This window comes from Rattus rattus, chromosome 3 (genome assembly GCF_011064425.1).
Source record: "Rattus rattus isolate New Zealand chromosome 3, Rrattus_CSIRO_v1, whole genome shotgun sequence".
Classification (NCBI taxonomy): Eukaryota; Metazoa; Chordata; class Mammalia; order Rodentia; family Muridae; genus Rattus; species Rattus rattus.
Window position 1 is genome coordinate 18,320,205 of NC_046156.1, and position 14,267 is coordinate 18,334,471.

Genomic DNA, 14,267 nt, shown 5'->3' on the forward strand with positions numbered 1-14,267 from the left:
GCGTTTCATACTGGATAAAACAATTTAAAAAATAAACCATGACAGGCTCTGCCAGGTCTTACCTTAACAAAAACTGAAGAGCTGAAGCAAGTGCCGGTGATACGCTTCAAACGGGACTCTGCAAGAGTACGTACTCCTCGTGCCCTTATTTATCTGTGCTTCTTTTTTTTTTTTTTTTTTTTTAGAAATAATGACCAGCTCTGGGAATTTCCTTTCCTCTCTCAGCTCTCTGGCAGAGGACTTGCTTATGAAACGCAAGAATGGGAGTCTCCAAAATGAGACCTCTAAACTGAAATTGAAACTACACAAGTTCAGACTGTCCGGTTAAGGGGAATTTCCAACAGTGGAAGGCTTGGGTATCACTGAACTGATTGCCTAGAAGTTGCCCATAATCTGAAAGAGAATGTTGACATAGTTTGCAAATATTTTCAGGCATTGTCCATTTTATTCCTTTTGAGCTAGGGTGGCCATTTCTCTGGTTTTGAGTCCCATTTGTTTTGAAGGGAAACTTCATGTACTATTTGAGGATTAATTTCTTACACTTGAATCTGCATCCACTTAGGATAAAACTTATCTCATTGGTAGTGGGTTAAACAAGGAACTTAAGGTGTCTTTTTATGGGTTTTTTAATCCCATACGTAAAAGAAATTTTTAAAAGGCTTAGGAGAAACCAGAGGGCAACTTTTTCAGAGTTGGAGAGAGAAAAGCAACAGGGCAGACAAACTGTAGATCTCAGCAGGAAACCAGAAGGGAGAGATGCTAATCACACTTGCTGGGTGCAACTGTGAAAGGCTGTACACATCCGCTTGTGGGTAGGGCTGTTTCCTCATACTGACTGAGAAAGCGCAGAGCTTTCAACGGCAGGCTGAGGACTGGTGTCCAATAAAGGAAAACAGAAAGAGGGTAAAGAAAAAGTTAGCATCTCTAATGGGAGGTCTACAGTATCTACATTAGGGCAGAGGTTTCTGGGGTATAGTAGTACTTATCTCTTTGAGGGAATAGTGTTTGAAGTTACGACTTTCTGAGGGGCATTTTCCTGCCCAGATGATTGACATGCTCATTGAGAAGAACTCTTAAGGAACAACAATGTGTCTTGGTAATCTTATACTGTTTGGTGCTGTTTGGAATGTGGGCTTATGATGTGATCCAAGTCCAATTCTTCTGAGCAAAACTCAAGCAACAGAGTGGGTTAAACTAGTTTTTAAAAATAGGTCAATGAAATAGCTAGTGAGCGGAGGGGTTCCACTGAAAGGCAGCTTCTTCTGAAGCTTTCTGGAGTCTCACTCTCCAAAAGATAGGCACACTCTCTTTAGGTTATACTTATCAACAAGCTTGACAGAGATAGTCTCAGCTTTATGATTCAGAGACAGCAGGATCTGGTAGGTCAAGGAAGGATGCTTGTCCCCCAATCACGCGGTGGAGCTGCTCTATGAGAAGAGCAATAATTGAAAATAGTACCCTGACTTTGGAAACCCTACTGAGGACCAGGGTACAGCTGATACGGCAATGGTTCCAAGGTTTTGGCCAGCAACACTATCCATGCCATGTGGTTTTTCTGAACTATGAGCTACAGATGTTCCCAGTAGATGAATGTATCTAAAAATAGTCTTCAAACACACCCTGGAGTCTGGAGCCATGGCTCACTAGGTAAAGTGTATTTACTGTGTAATCACGAGGACCTGAGTTCGAATCCCCAGAACCCATGTAAAAACTGCATATTACAGTGTGCATCTGTAACCCCAGTTCTCTTAATGCAAAACTAGGAAGCAGATAAGACGGTCCTCAGAGACTTGTGGGGCCACTGGCAGATGTTATGCAACAGAAAACATCGCAAGAGGGACTCTGCCTTAAACAAAGTGAAAAGCGACCTGCCCCACACGAGTGTGGCACATGTGTGGCTGCACCTTACACACATGAGCAGGCATACACACATGGGTGAGATGAGCAGAGAAAGACACACACATGCACATGCACACAGAGAGCGACAGACACACAGACAGACAGACACAGACACAGAGACACAAAGACAGAGACAGAGAAAGACTGAGAGAAAGACTGAGAAAGATAGAAAAGAAAAACACCACAGGGGTAACTGGTTTATTTGGTTTTGAACTTTAATTTTGTAGCTGGTTGTCTCTTTATGTCTAAATCACATTCTCATTTTGTTACTTGAGAAAAGTAAGTGAATTCTTAGAAATGCCCAAGTTACACTAGAGGTTCTTGCTTTCAGTTTCCAGACTTATATTTCAGGAAGTGTCTTTACAAAGGGCTGTACTTCCACTCGAGAGCTCATTTTCCTGCGGGGAGAGCACTCCTGCCCAACTGCCTGAAACCACAATACCCGGAAGTGTGTTCAGTTTGGAGAGTGAAACCTCATGGGTCAGATTCCAGGACCACCCTCTCTTGTCGTGTAGATCTTGTTTGTCTAACATGTTTGTAGGGTCAGACTACATGTAGACTGTAGATAGGCCCACTGCCAGGGCTTGTCATAAGTACTAATCACCATTCTGAACTATTTTCAACTCATTCTCTGCAAAAGACACAGTGACTTTTAACACACGCACACACACACTGAATAATTATGTCACTTGCTCAACTGTTATAAACACTTCCTATTGCTCAGCCTAAAAGCCAGTCTGCAGTATCTCACCCGGTCTGCCCGCTGCGGCCCTTTTATAACCCCAGTCTATCTCCAATTGACCACAGACCTACATCCAGATTCAGCCATCACGAACATAACCCCAACCTCGTGTTTCACACAAAATCCTTCTGCCTAGAACTCTGTTTTCATCATTGGTTATCTGAGTACACTGTACTTCTTAAAAGTTTATCCTAATTCTACATCCCTCAGGAAAGTATTTCTCTCCAGATAGGGTCTCCTCTCTATACCTACTATTGTCTCCTGTTCCCTTACAGTGCTTCTCAGAAATTGAAATATTCTGCATGGCTATTTAATGTCTTCTTTCTAAAAAGCAAACGAAAGCAGCACAAGAGTCATGACTTTTCCGATTGTGGCTACATCCTGGCTACCTTCAGTCACCGCCACCCCATGTCAGTGCCCAATACACAGTCACTGAATGAACAGATGCAATCATGTTGGAAAGTGATACTTCAGTATCTCTTCACACAGGAATTTTGCTCTCTGCACCTGACAAGTTCCCTCCCTCAGTTCTGGAAGCATGGCTTGTAAGATGGGAGATCTCATCGTCATGGCATATGTTCCCTTGTTGTGGTCATCAACAGGGTACAACATCTTCCCACTATGTTAGATTTTGGATCATAGGTTCTCCAATCCAAAAGAAGCCTATGTCCCAAAAAGATAAGTACATTGTAAAAACAGTAAGCTTGGGGCTTTACTTACCCTGGTTTTATAATTATAACCATCTTGCAGCATTTTGATCTAATATTAATTATTTAATGCTTTAAACAGAAAATAAAAATCATTGTGAGAGGTCTGATTCTGTTGACTTTTTGATCTGGATATCAAGAAAACTTACTAGGCAGATGATAATGAAAATAATTAAGGTGAGCATTTTTATCACAGCTTACTAGTGCTCCTTTAGCTGAGGACCATACTCTTGCTTTGAGTTTCCCAAAGATTGTGTCTTTTCATAAACAAAATATATCAATCCCATTTCAAAATGCCCACAAATGCTACCTGATCTGAGCATGCACCCTCTTTTTTGGTTGAGGAGACAAAATAAACAATAGAAAACTCCAAGGAAGAAAATTAGGAATGAAAAGGGGAAAGAAACTGTAGAGGAATTTTATTCCAGCCACATGGCTGCTCAGACAAGGGGTTACATCCACTCTACAAGGGGTTCCTTATAGAAGGAAGCAGCCATTTTGAACGTGACACCTAACTGAGGGGCAGACAAAGTGACAAATCAGAGAAAGATTTGACAGAATGAGTCAGAGATCAGATACGTCCAATTCTCATAAAACAGAGAAAAAAGAGGTGATTTTAAAGCAGCACTGAGTGAGTCGTAAAGGCAGTTCAGGGAGTCCAGTCCAGTGAAGCTCAGACAACAACATGGAGTTCAGTGAGTTCAGCTTAGCGCAGCTGAATTCTATACAGTGTAGTGAGTTCAGTGCAGGCTGTCAGAGGCAGCTGAAGTCAGAGAATAAAAAGTAGCCAGAAATATACCCAAAAGATGCTCCAACACACAACAAAGACACATGCTCCATTATGTTCATAGCAGCCTTATTTATAATAGCCAGAAGTTGAAAAGAACCCAGATGCCCTTCAACAGAGGAATGGATTAAAACATGTGGTACATCTACACAATGGAGTATTACTCAGCTATCAAAAACAATGACTTCATGAAATTCATAGGCAAATGGGTGGAACTAGAAAATATCATCCTGAGTGAGGTAACCCAATCACAGAAAAACACACATGGTATGCATTCATTGATAAGTGGATATTAGCCCAAATGCTCAAATTACCCAAGATGCACAGAACACATGAAACTCAAGAAGGATGACCAAAATGCGAATGCTTCACTCCTTCTTTAAAAGGAGAACAAAAAATATCCATAGGAGGGGATAGGGAGGCAAAGTTTGGAGCAGAAACTGAAGAAAGACCATTTAGAACCTGCCCCACATGTGGCCCATATATATACAGCCACCAAAACTAGATAAGATGGATGAAATTAAGAAGTGCAGGCTGACAGGAACCAGAGATAGATCTCTCCTGAGAGACACAGCCAGAACATGTCAAATACAGAAGTGAATGCCAGCAGCAAACCACTGAACTGAGAATAGGACCCCTGTTGGAGGAATTAGAGAAAGGACTGAAGGAGATGAAGGGGCTTGCAATCCCTTAAGAACAGCAATGCCTACCAACCAGAGTTTCCAGGGACTAAACCACTACCCAAAGACTATACAGAGATGGACCCTGGGCTCCAATTTCATATGTAGCAGTGAAGAGCCTTGTTGGGGCACCAGTGGAAGGGGAAGCCCTTGGCCCTGCCAAGGTTGGACACCCAGTATAGGGATTTATTGGGGATGGTAATAAGGGGGGGTGAATGGAATATAGAAGGGGAAGGGGAGGAATTAGAGGGCTGATGGAATGGAAACCAGGAAAGGGAATAACATTTGAAATGTAAACAAGAAATACCCAATTTAATAAAAATAAAAGAAAAAAAAAGGAGCCAGAAGATTAGAACAAGTTGCCAAAGGTAGTTTGAGGCCAAGCAGAGCAATTCAGTAAGGAGTGGAGAGAAGCCAGACTGAATCAATCAGCAGGGAGAAGAGTTTTGTGCCAGGTGAGCTGAGTTGAACCAGCCAGCCAGAATTCAGAAAGGACTAGAAATGGTGAGTCTACTCATCAGTATGTCTCAGGGGCTGAGGTTAGAATTCTAGGCTGGAGTCTGGCAGCTGAAGCCTTCAAGGTCAAGGACTGCAGATTAGATTATATGGAGGCTAGATGTTTCCAGGCCTAGGCCTACAAATATTTAGCTAGAAACTCTTTGGGCTCAGCCCACGCAATATATTCATAAAGCTTGGGTTCAGTTCTCATCATCCCTTCCTCTGAGGAAATAAAGTTACTTTTACGTGAAACGATCTAACAACAAGAAAATCAGCCTAGCAGGTCACATAGTTAATACAATTATAAAATTATGACCCTCAGCCTTATGAATTATACTGATTCACAAGGAAGAAATTTCTAAAGCCAGCAAAGTAAAAAGCCTTAGTTTATTCAAAGTGGTAACTAGATCTTATAAAGCGTCACAAAAGTAGAGATATGCAACAAAGTCATCACTTTGAGGTTTAAAGATCTTGTAAACAGTAACACCTGTAGAATCAATCAAATTATAGACGAGAATATGTTTAAAAGGTATTTTTAGTTGTTACTAAACTAAAAATAGAAAATGGAAAAATGTTAAATTAGTATATTCCACTAAGAAGGAACCTGATCCCAGAACAATAATTTTGAAAGAAAAGAATGACTGACTGTAAAGTCAAATACACACACACACACACACACACACACACACACACACCTCTTGTAGGAAGATGTCATTATGCAAGTAAGGGCAGGTACAAGATAGAATAAGTCCTGTCATTGGAGGAGAAGGAAGGATGGGCGGGAAAAAAGTTTTAGAGAGGAGGAGGAGAAAGAGAGGAGGCAGTCCAGAGAGCATGGAGGTGGATGTTAAGATTCTTCTCTGCACATTTACAGGTTGTTATCAATATTCTTAAGGGATGGATGTGTCTTGGTGGGCAATTAGATCAGAGGTTACTGTGTTGTGTGTTCTTTCATGTGACGATTAATTGAACTCAAGAGTGCATGTGGTGACTGCAGACGTGTATGTCTGGCATGGTGGCCACCTGACTTGGGAACCAGATGGGTAGAGAGACTGTTGCCAGGCTGAGAGAGAAGCCATTGGCAGTGTGATATGGGATAGAGCAAAGGGGGTGAGAGGCTTTGCTAACTGAGATGAAGACATCTACCAGATATCTTGGGGCACCATGGTGCTAGACCTGGTGTGGGATAAAAGAAAGCCTTTTTTATAATTTTATAGGAACACAAACTAGGATATTTTACATGAAGATACATGGTATTCATCTGAGCTGTCACTGGTGTTTTGATCTTAGCCATTCCGACAGGTGTTAAGATAGATTCTCATAGACATTTTGATGTGCATTTCCCTGATGGCTAAGGATGTTGAACATTTCTTTAAATGCTTCTCAGCCATTTGAGATTTCTCTGTTGAGATTTCTCTTTAGATCTGTTCCTCATTTTAAAAATATAATATTTGTTTGTTGATGTCTAGTTGATGTCTAGTTTCTTGAACTCTTTATATATTTTGGATATCGGCCCTCTGTCAGATGTGGGGTTGGTGTAGATCTTTTCCCATTCTGTAGGCTGCCCTTTTGACCTTTGGATGGTACCCTTTGCCTTATAGAAGCTTTTCAGTTTCATGAGGTCCCATTTATTAATTATCAAACTTAGTGCCCTGTGACTGATGTTTTGTTCAGGAAGTTGCCTCCTTTACCAATAAGTTCAAGGCTATTCCCCACTTTTTCTTCTGTCAGTTTTAGTGTATCTGGTTTCATGTTGAGTTCTTTAATCCATTTGGAGTTGAGTTTTGTGCAGGGTGATAGATATGGGTCTATTTGCATTCTTCTACATGCAGACACCCAGTTAGACCGGCACAGTTTGCTGATGTTTTCACTTTTCCATTATATGATTTTGCCTTCTTTGTCAAATATCAAGTGTCCATAGGTGTGTGGGTTTATGTAAGGTTTTCTATTCTGTTCCACTGTCTTTTTTTTATTGCCAATACGATGAAGTTTTCTTTTAACTACTATTGCTCTGTAGTATAGCTTGAAATCAGGGATGGTGATTTCTCCAAAATTTTCTTATTGTACAGTATTGTTTTTAGCTATCCTGAGTTTTTTGTTTTTCCATATGAAGTTGAGAATTGCTCTTTCAAGGTCTGTAAAGAATTGAGTTGGTAATTGCATTGAATAAATGAAGAGTTAAAAAGCAATTGTAGATTGCTTTTGGTAAGATGGTTTATTTCACTAATTCAATCCTACTGGTCTAGGAGCATGGGATATCTTCCCATCTTCTGATATCTTCTCTAATTTCTCTCATCAAATATGAAGTTCTTGTTATAGAGGTCTTCATCTTCTTGGTTAGAGTTACATTAAGATAGTTTTTTTTTTGTGGTTATTGCGAAGGGCGTTGTTTCCCTGATTTCTTTCTCGGCCCATTTACTGTTTGTATAAAGGAGGACAACTGATTTTTTTTTTTTGTTAATTTTGTATCCAACCAATTTGTGAAAGTGCTTATCTGCTGTAGGAGTTCTATTGTAGAATTTTGGACATCACTTATGTATTATGTCATATCACCTGAGAATAGTGGTACTTTGACTTTTTCCTTTCCAATCCCCTTGATCTCCTTGAGTTGTCTTATTGCTCTAGCTAAAACTTTAAGTACTATATTTAGTTGATATGGAGAGAGTAGACAGCCTTGTCTTGTCTCTGATTTTAGCGAAATTGTTTTGAGTTTCTGTCCATCTAATTTGATGTTGGCTTGGCTTGCTGTATATTGCCCTTATCTTCACTAGGTACGACCTCTATATCCTGGACCTCTCCAAGACTTTTATCATGAAGGGATGTTGGATTTTGCAAAGGCTTTTTTAGCTAGTAATGAGATCATCATGTGGTTTCTTTATCTCAATTTGTTTATGTGGTAAATTACATTGGCAGATTTTCATATGTTGAAGCATCCCTACATATCTGTGTTAAAGCCTACTTGTTTGTGGTGGATGATCTTTTTGATGTGTTCTTGGATTTGGTTTGCAAATATTTTACTGAGCATATTTGTGTCAATAATCATTAAGGGAAATATTCTGTAATTATATTTCTTTGTTAAGACTTTGTGTGGTTTGGGTATTGTAGGATGATGTCACAGGTGAGGCAGGTACAGGATAGAAGGAGGCCTGTCATTGGAGGAGAAGGAAGGAAGGGCGGGAGAGAAGTTTGAAGGAAGAGGAGGAGACTAGGGGAGAGAGGAGGAGACGAGTCGGAGGGGAGGAGAGGGTGAGAAGCCATGGCAGGTGATGTTAAGATTCTGCTCTGTGTATTTACAGGTTGTTATCAATGTTCCTAAGGGATGGATGGTACCGGGCTTTGTATGTTTAAGTGGGCAATTATATCTTATCAATTGGATCTAAGATTACTGTGTTGTGTGTTCTTTTATGTGAGGGTTTGAGTGTAGGAAAGTGTGTGGCTGGGCTGTGTTTCCGCCAAGATATCTAGCAGATATCTTGGGGCACCCGAGGTGTAGACCCAGCGAGGAAAAAGACCAACATTACCGTTTTACTTTTAAAATATTACAACAAAGGGTATCACAGTGACTGTGGCCTCATAAAATGAATTTGGCAATGCCAGTGTTCTTTCTGTTTCTATTTTGTGGAGCAATTTGAGGAGTATTAGTATTAGCTCTTATTTGAAAGTGTGTTAGAATTCTATGCTAAAATCATCTGGCCCTGGGCTTTGGGTGTGGGTGAGTGGAATATTTTAATGACTGCTCCAATTTCCTTAGGGGTTAGAAGACTATTTAAATAGTTTACCTGATCTTAATTTAACTTTGGTAAGTGGTATCTATTTAGAAAAATCACCCATTTCATTTAGATTTTCCAATTTTGTGGAGGACAGACCTAATGATTTCTTGAATTTCCTCAGTGTCTGTGGTTATGTCTCCCTTTTCATTTTTGATTTTGTTAATCAGCTAGTCTCTCTCTCTCTGTTCTTTACAGTTAGTTTGGGTAAAGGTTTTTATCAAATAACCAACTCTTTGTTCATTGATTCTTCATAGTGTTCCTTTTGTTTCTATTTTATTGATTTCAGTCCTCAATTTGATTATTTCTTGCCAGCTACTCGTCCTGAGTGTGTTTGCTTCTTTTTGTTCTAGAGCTTTTGGGTATGTTATTACTTCACTAGTATGTGATCTGTTTTCTTTATAAAGGCACTTAGTGCTATGGACATTCCTCTTTGCACCATTTTCCTTGTGTCCCATAAGTTTTGCATGTTGTGCTTTCCTTGTCATTGAATTCTAGGAAGTCTTTAATTTCTTTCTTATTCTTTCTTGACAACACAGTCATTGAGTAGAGAATTATTCAATTTCCATGAGGTTTTAGGATTCCTGTTGTGGGTGTTGTTGTTGAAATCCAGTCTTAATCTGTGGTGATCTAATGGAATACAGGGTGCTGTGTTAATTGTCTTGTGTCTGTTGAAATTGGTTTGTGACTGAGTATATGGTTAATTTTGTTTGAGTGGAATGTTCTATAAATATATTAGGTCCATTTAATTCATCATGTCTGTTAGCTGCATTATTTCTCGTTTAGTTTTGGCCTGTATGACCTGTCCATTGGTGAGATTAGAGTACTGAAGTCTCCCACCATTAATTTTTAGCATTTGATGTGCAAATTAAATTGTACTAGTGTTTCTTTTACAAGTGTGAGTGCCCTTGAACTTGGGGCACAGATGTTAAGAAATGAGGGAAGGGGAAGCCTTTGCCAAGGCTGGACCCCCCCCCCCCCAGTGAACAGGATTCTTGGAGGGAGGGCGGTAATCGGGGAGGATGGGGAGGGGAACACCCATGTAGAAGGGGAGAGGGAGGGATTAGGGGGATGTTGGCCTGGAAACCTGGAAAGGGAATAACATTTGAAATGTAAATAAGAAATAACCAATTTAATAAAGATGGAGGAAAAAAAAGAAATGAGACTTCATCTTGGTGGATCTTTTCTTTGATTAATATAGTGTCCTTTCCCATTTCTTTTGATTAATTTTGGTTGGAAGTCTATATTGTTAGATATTAGAATGGCTACACTAGCTTGCTTCTTATATCCATTTGATTAACAAAAATTTTTTTTCAACGCTTAACTCTGGCATAATGTCTATCACTGATATTGAGGTGTGTTCTTATATGCAGTAGAAAGATGGATCCTGTTCTCATATTGATTCTGATAGCCAATTGCTTTTTATTATGGAGCTGAATCCATTTATTGTGGAGTTGAGAGACAAAAATGACCAATGATTGTTAGTTCCTGTTATTTTGGTGGTGGTAGTGGTGGTGGTGGTAGTAGTAATGGTAGAGTGAGTGTGTGTGTGTGTGTGTGTGTGTGTATGTGTGTGTGTTATACAAGTAGGCACATAAGCGTGCACAGTTCTCTTGTTTTTCCTATGAGATTATTTATTTCCTGTGTTTTCATGGGTATAGTTATCCTTCTTGGGATGGAGTTTTTCTTCTAGTAATTTCTATATGGCTGGATTTGTGGCTAGATATCGTATAAATTTGATTTTGTTGTGGAAATATCTTGTTTTCTCCATCTGTGGTGATTGAAGTTTTCCTGGGTATAGTAGTATAGGCTGGCATCTGTGGTCTCTTAGTGTCTACCAGACATGTGTCCATGCCCTTCTGTTTTTTTAGATTCCCCATTGAGAAGTCAGATGTAATTCTGATGTGTTCGCCTTTTTGTGTTAGTAGGTCTTTTTCTCTTGAAAGTTTTAATATTTCCTTTGTTCGGTATGTTTAGTATTTCAATTATTATGTGGAAAAGGAACTTTCTTTTCTTATCCAATCTTGTTGGTGTTCTTTATACTTCTTGTACATATATAGACATCTCCTTCTTTAGGTTAGAAAATATTTTGTCTTTGATTTTGTTAATAATATTTTCTGAGTTTTTGAACTGGTATTCTTCTCTTTCCTCTTTTCCAATTATATTTAGGTTTTATCTTTTCATAGTGTCCCAGATTTCCTGGGTGTTTTATGTCAGAAATTTTTTTAGACTTAACATTTTCTTTGTCTGACACATCAGTTTCTTCTAGCACATCTTCTGTGCCCGAGATTCTCTCTTTTACCCTTTGTATTGTGTTGGTGATGCTTGCATCTGTAGTTCCTGTTCACTTAGATTTTTCCATCTCCCGGATTCCCTCAGTTTGTCTTTTCTTTACTGCTTTTATTTCTACTTTCAGGTCTTGAACAATTGAATTTATTTCCTTTTCCTGTTTGTTTGCTTTCTTGGCTTTCTTTCATGGATTTGTTCATTTGTTCATTGTGTTTTTCTGGATTTCGTTAAGAAGTCTATTAATTTTCTCCCGTTTTTGGTTTGTGTTTTCCTGAATTTCTTTAAAGAATTTATTCATTTCCTCTCTAAGTATATTTGTCATTTTCATAAGGTTTGTTTGAAGGTTGTGTTCTTGTGGTTCAGCTGTTTTGGTATATTCAGGGGGTGCTTCAGTGGGGTTGCTGGGCTCTGGTGCTGCCATATGGCCCTCACTGCTGTCGATTGTGTTCTTACAGTAGCATCTAGACATCTGGATAGGGATAATTACATGTTTAAATGCTGATTTGGATCTATCTTTGCTGCATAAATGTTTTTCCTTTGCTTTCTGTTTACATTCTGGTCTTCTGAGTGCCCTGTTGTCATGGTGACTCTTGACTTCTCAGGTCCAGGATGGTGTTTCTGCTAGGGTATTGGATGTTTTATGACCTCTGGAATTTTGGATGCCAGCATTACATTGGGGGTTCTGGGATTCTGGTAGATGTCATGGTCTATGGGGCTCTGGATATCTATGTAGTTTCTGCTTGAGATGTGTGTGTTGGGGGGGGGTTCTTCTGTCAGAATTATGAGTTAGCATATGTAGACAAGGGGAAAGTTTGCTGTTGGATAAGCTGGGTAAGCCCTAAACAAGCTTTAGATATCTGAGGGCTGGTCTTACCTTGGGTCCAGGTATCAGTGTGGCCCCTGGTAAAGCAATGGCTTCTGCCAGAGTTGTGGGCTGGGATATGGAGACCAACTCCTTTTTTTTTTAATCAATTACTTAGACTAGTCAGCACCAATCTTAATTCTTGGTTAACAAATGTAACTACCACCTGCTTTTTGGATTTAACTTATAAATATGCCTTCGTTTCAAAGATCATTGAACATGTGTCCTCATTGAAATTCTGATTACCTATAAATAAATGTGATATTCTTCCTAGCTGACAAAGTTAAAATTGAAGAGCCTTTTAAAATGTCTATAATTACACCAAAAAGTTAGGGGGGAGGGAGAGAGAGAGAGAGAGAGAGAGAGAGAGAGAGAGAGAGAGAGAGAGAGAGAGATTTATTCTGGAAATGTTTTAGACTCTTAGTTCTTAAACAGACATTGACAAGCTTGGAGTTCATTGAAGATTTCCTTCATGGTGCCCTTTGAACCCCACCTTCTGTTTCCATGGTAACATTAGAATGAGAATCATTACAAACATTCTTCCTAAAGCTTTATAATAACTCGTGGTAGAGATATCAAGACTACATTTAGATCCATTAAGCTAAAGTTTCTTTCTCTTGCTCAAAAGAATGGAGCCTGAGTTTGAACTCTGGCTCTGGGAAGAGATATGACATCCTAATATTCTCCCCAAATTAAAACATTGCATACTATTCACTGCCCCTTAAGAGTAAATCCAACTAGGCCTATTGATCATATATCAGACAGCCACGTCTCAGGAAAGCCAATGATGTACTGAAGATGTACCAAGGAGGTTGGAGGAATAATAATCCCTTAACGACTTAATGTGTCTGTCTAGCCAGAAGCCACTCCCTTGATGTAGTTACTTATACACTTTTTTTTTTTTTTTTTGGTTTTTTTTTTTTGAGCTGGGGATCGAACCCAGGGCCTTGCGCTTCCTAGGTAAGCGCTCTACCACTGAGCCTAAATCCCCAGCCCCTACTTATACACTTTCACCGCAATGCCTGCATGCTTTATTGACTTTACAATTCAAAATATGCAACTTTTGAAGGACACGTAGCTACGTCAAAGTGAAGGAACAGAGGGAAGGCTACAGATTCCTTCTAACTCTGCCCTATCCCCCTGTCTTCACTGTCACCTTTTCCCTCTTTCTCTGTCACTGCTTTAAATTTAATACAAAATCTTGACAACTTACTATTAAGCTGAATAGCTTTAGAAATTGTGTGTGGGATGCAAACATTTAATTCTTTATTACTTTGTGGCTATCTGTCACAGGATCAACTCTACCTCTAGTTATCTCTAACTGAGCCCCTGATCTTTTCTTTCCAGTTGATGTTCCCTATACACACAGACAGACAGACAGACAGACAGACACACACACACACACACACACACACACAGAGAGAGAGAGAGAGAGAGAGAGAGAGAGAGAGAGAGAGAGACTATAAATACTCATACCACAAACGCACACACAATCTGCTCTTCCACCTGAGCTTTTGCCTCAGTGCTGTTATTTCTTCCTGTCTGAGGACAAGACATTGGCAGTTTATTTCAACATCTCTTTTCTTCTCATGCTCTTGATAAATCTGCAGGGCTAGCCTATTGCTTCTACCTCCAAAACGTACCCAGAATCAACATCTCCCACCAAACTCCATTGCCACAGTGACATCTCCACCGCCTTTCTTGAAAGTTATTGAAGTACGATGGTTTGCCTTTCACTGTTACTTGAAGGAAACTCTCTAAAGTATTAACTCTGTTCGAATCCTCCCCGGCCCCCTTTCCACAGGTCCGGAACCCACAGCTCCTCATGTTTCACCAATCTTATCTCCTGTTTCCCGGACTCCTTTTCTTCTAGCCACACTGGGTTTGTTTATATTAGCAAACACATTTGCCCTGCTTCTGCATGACCTCTGGGGGTCCAGGTTCACTGCCTTTTGCTGGAAGAAACCATTCCTAACTACCTGAGAACCTCGTTCTTCTGCTGCTGAGAGAGTTCAAACATCACCACACCACGGGTA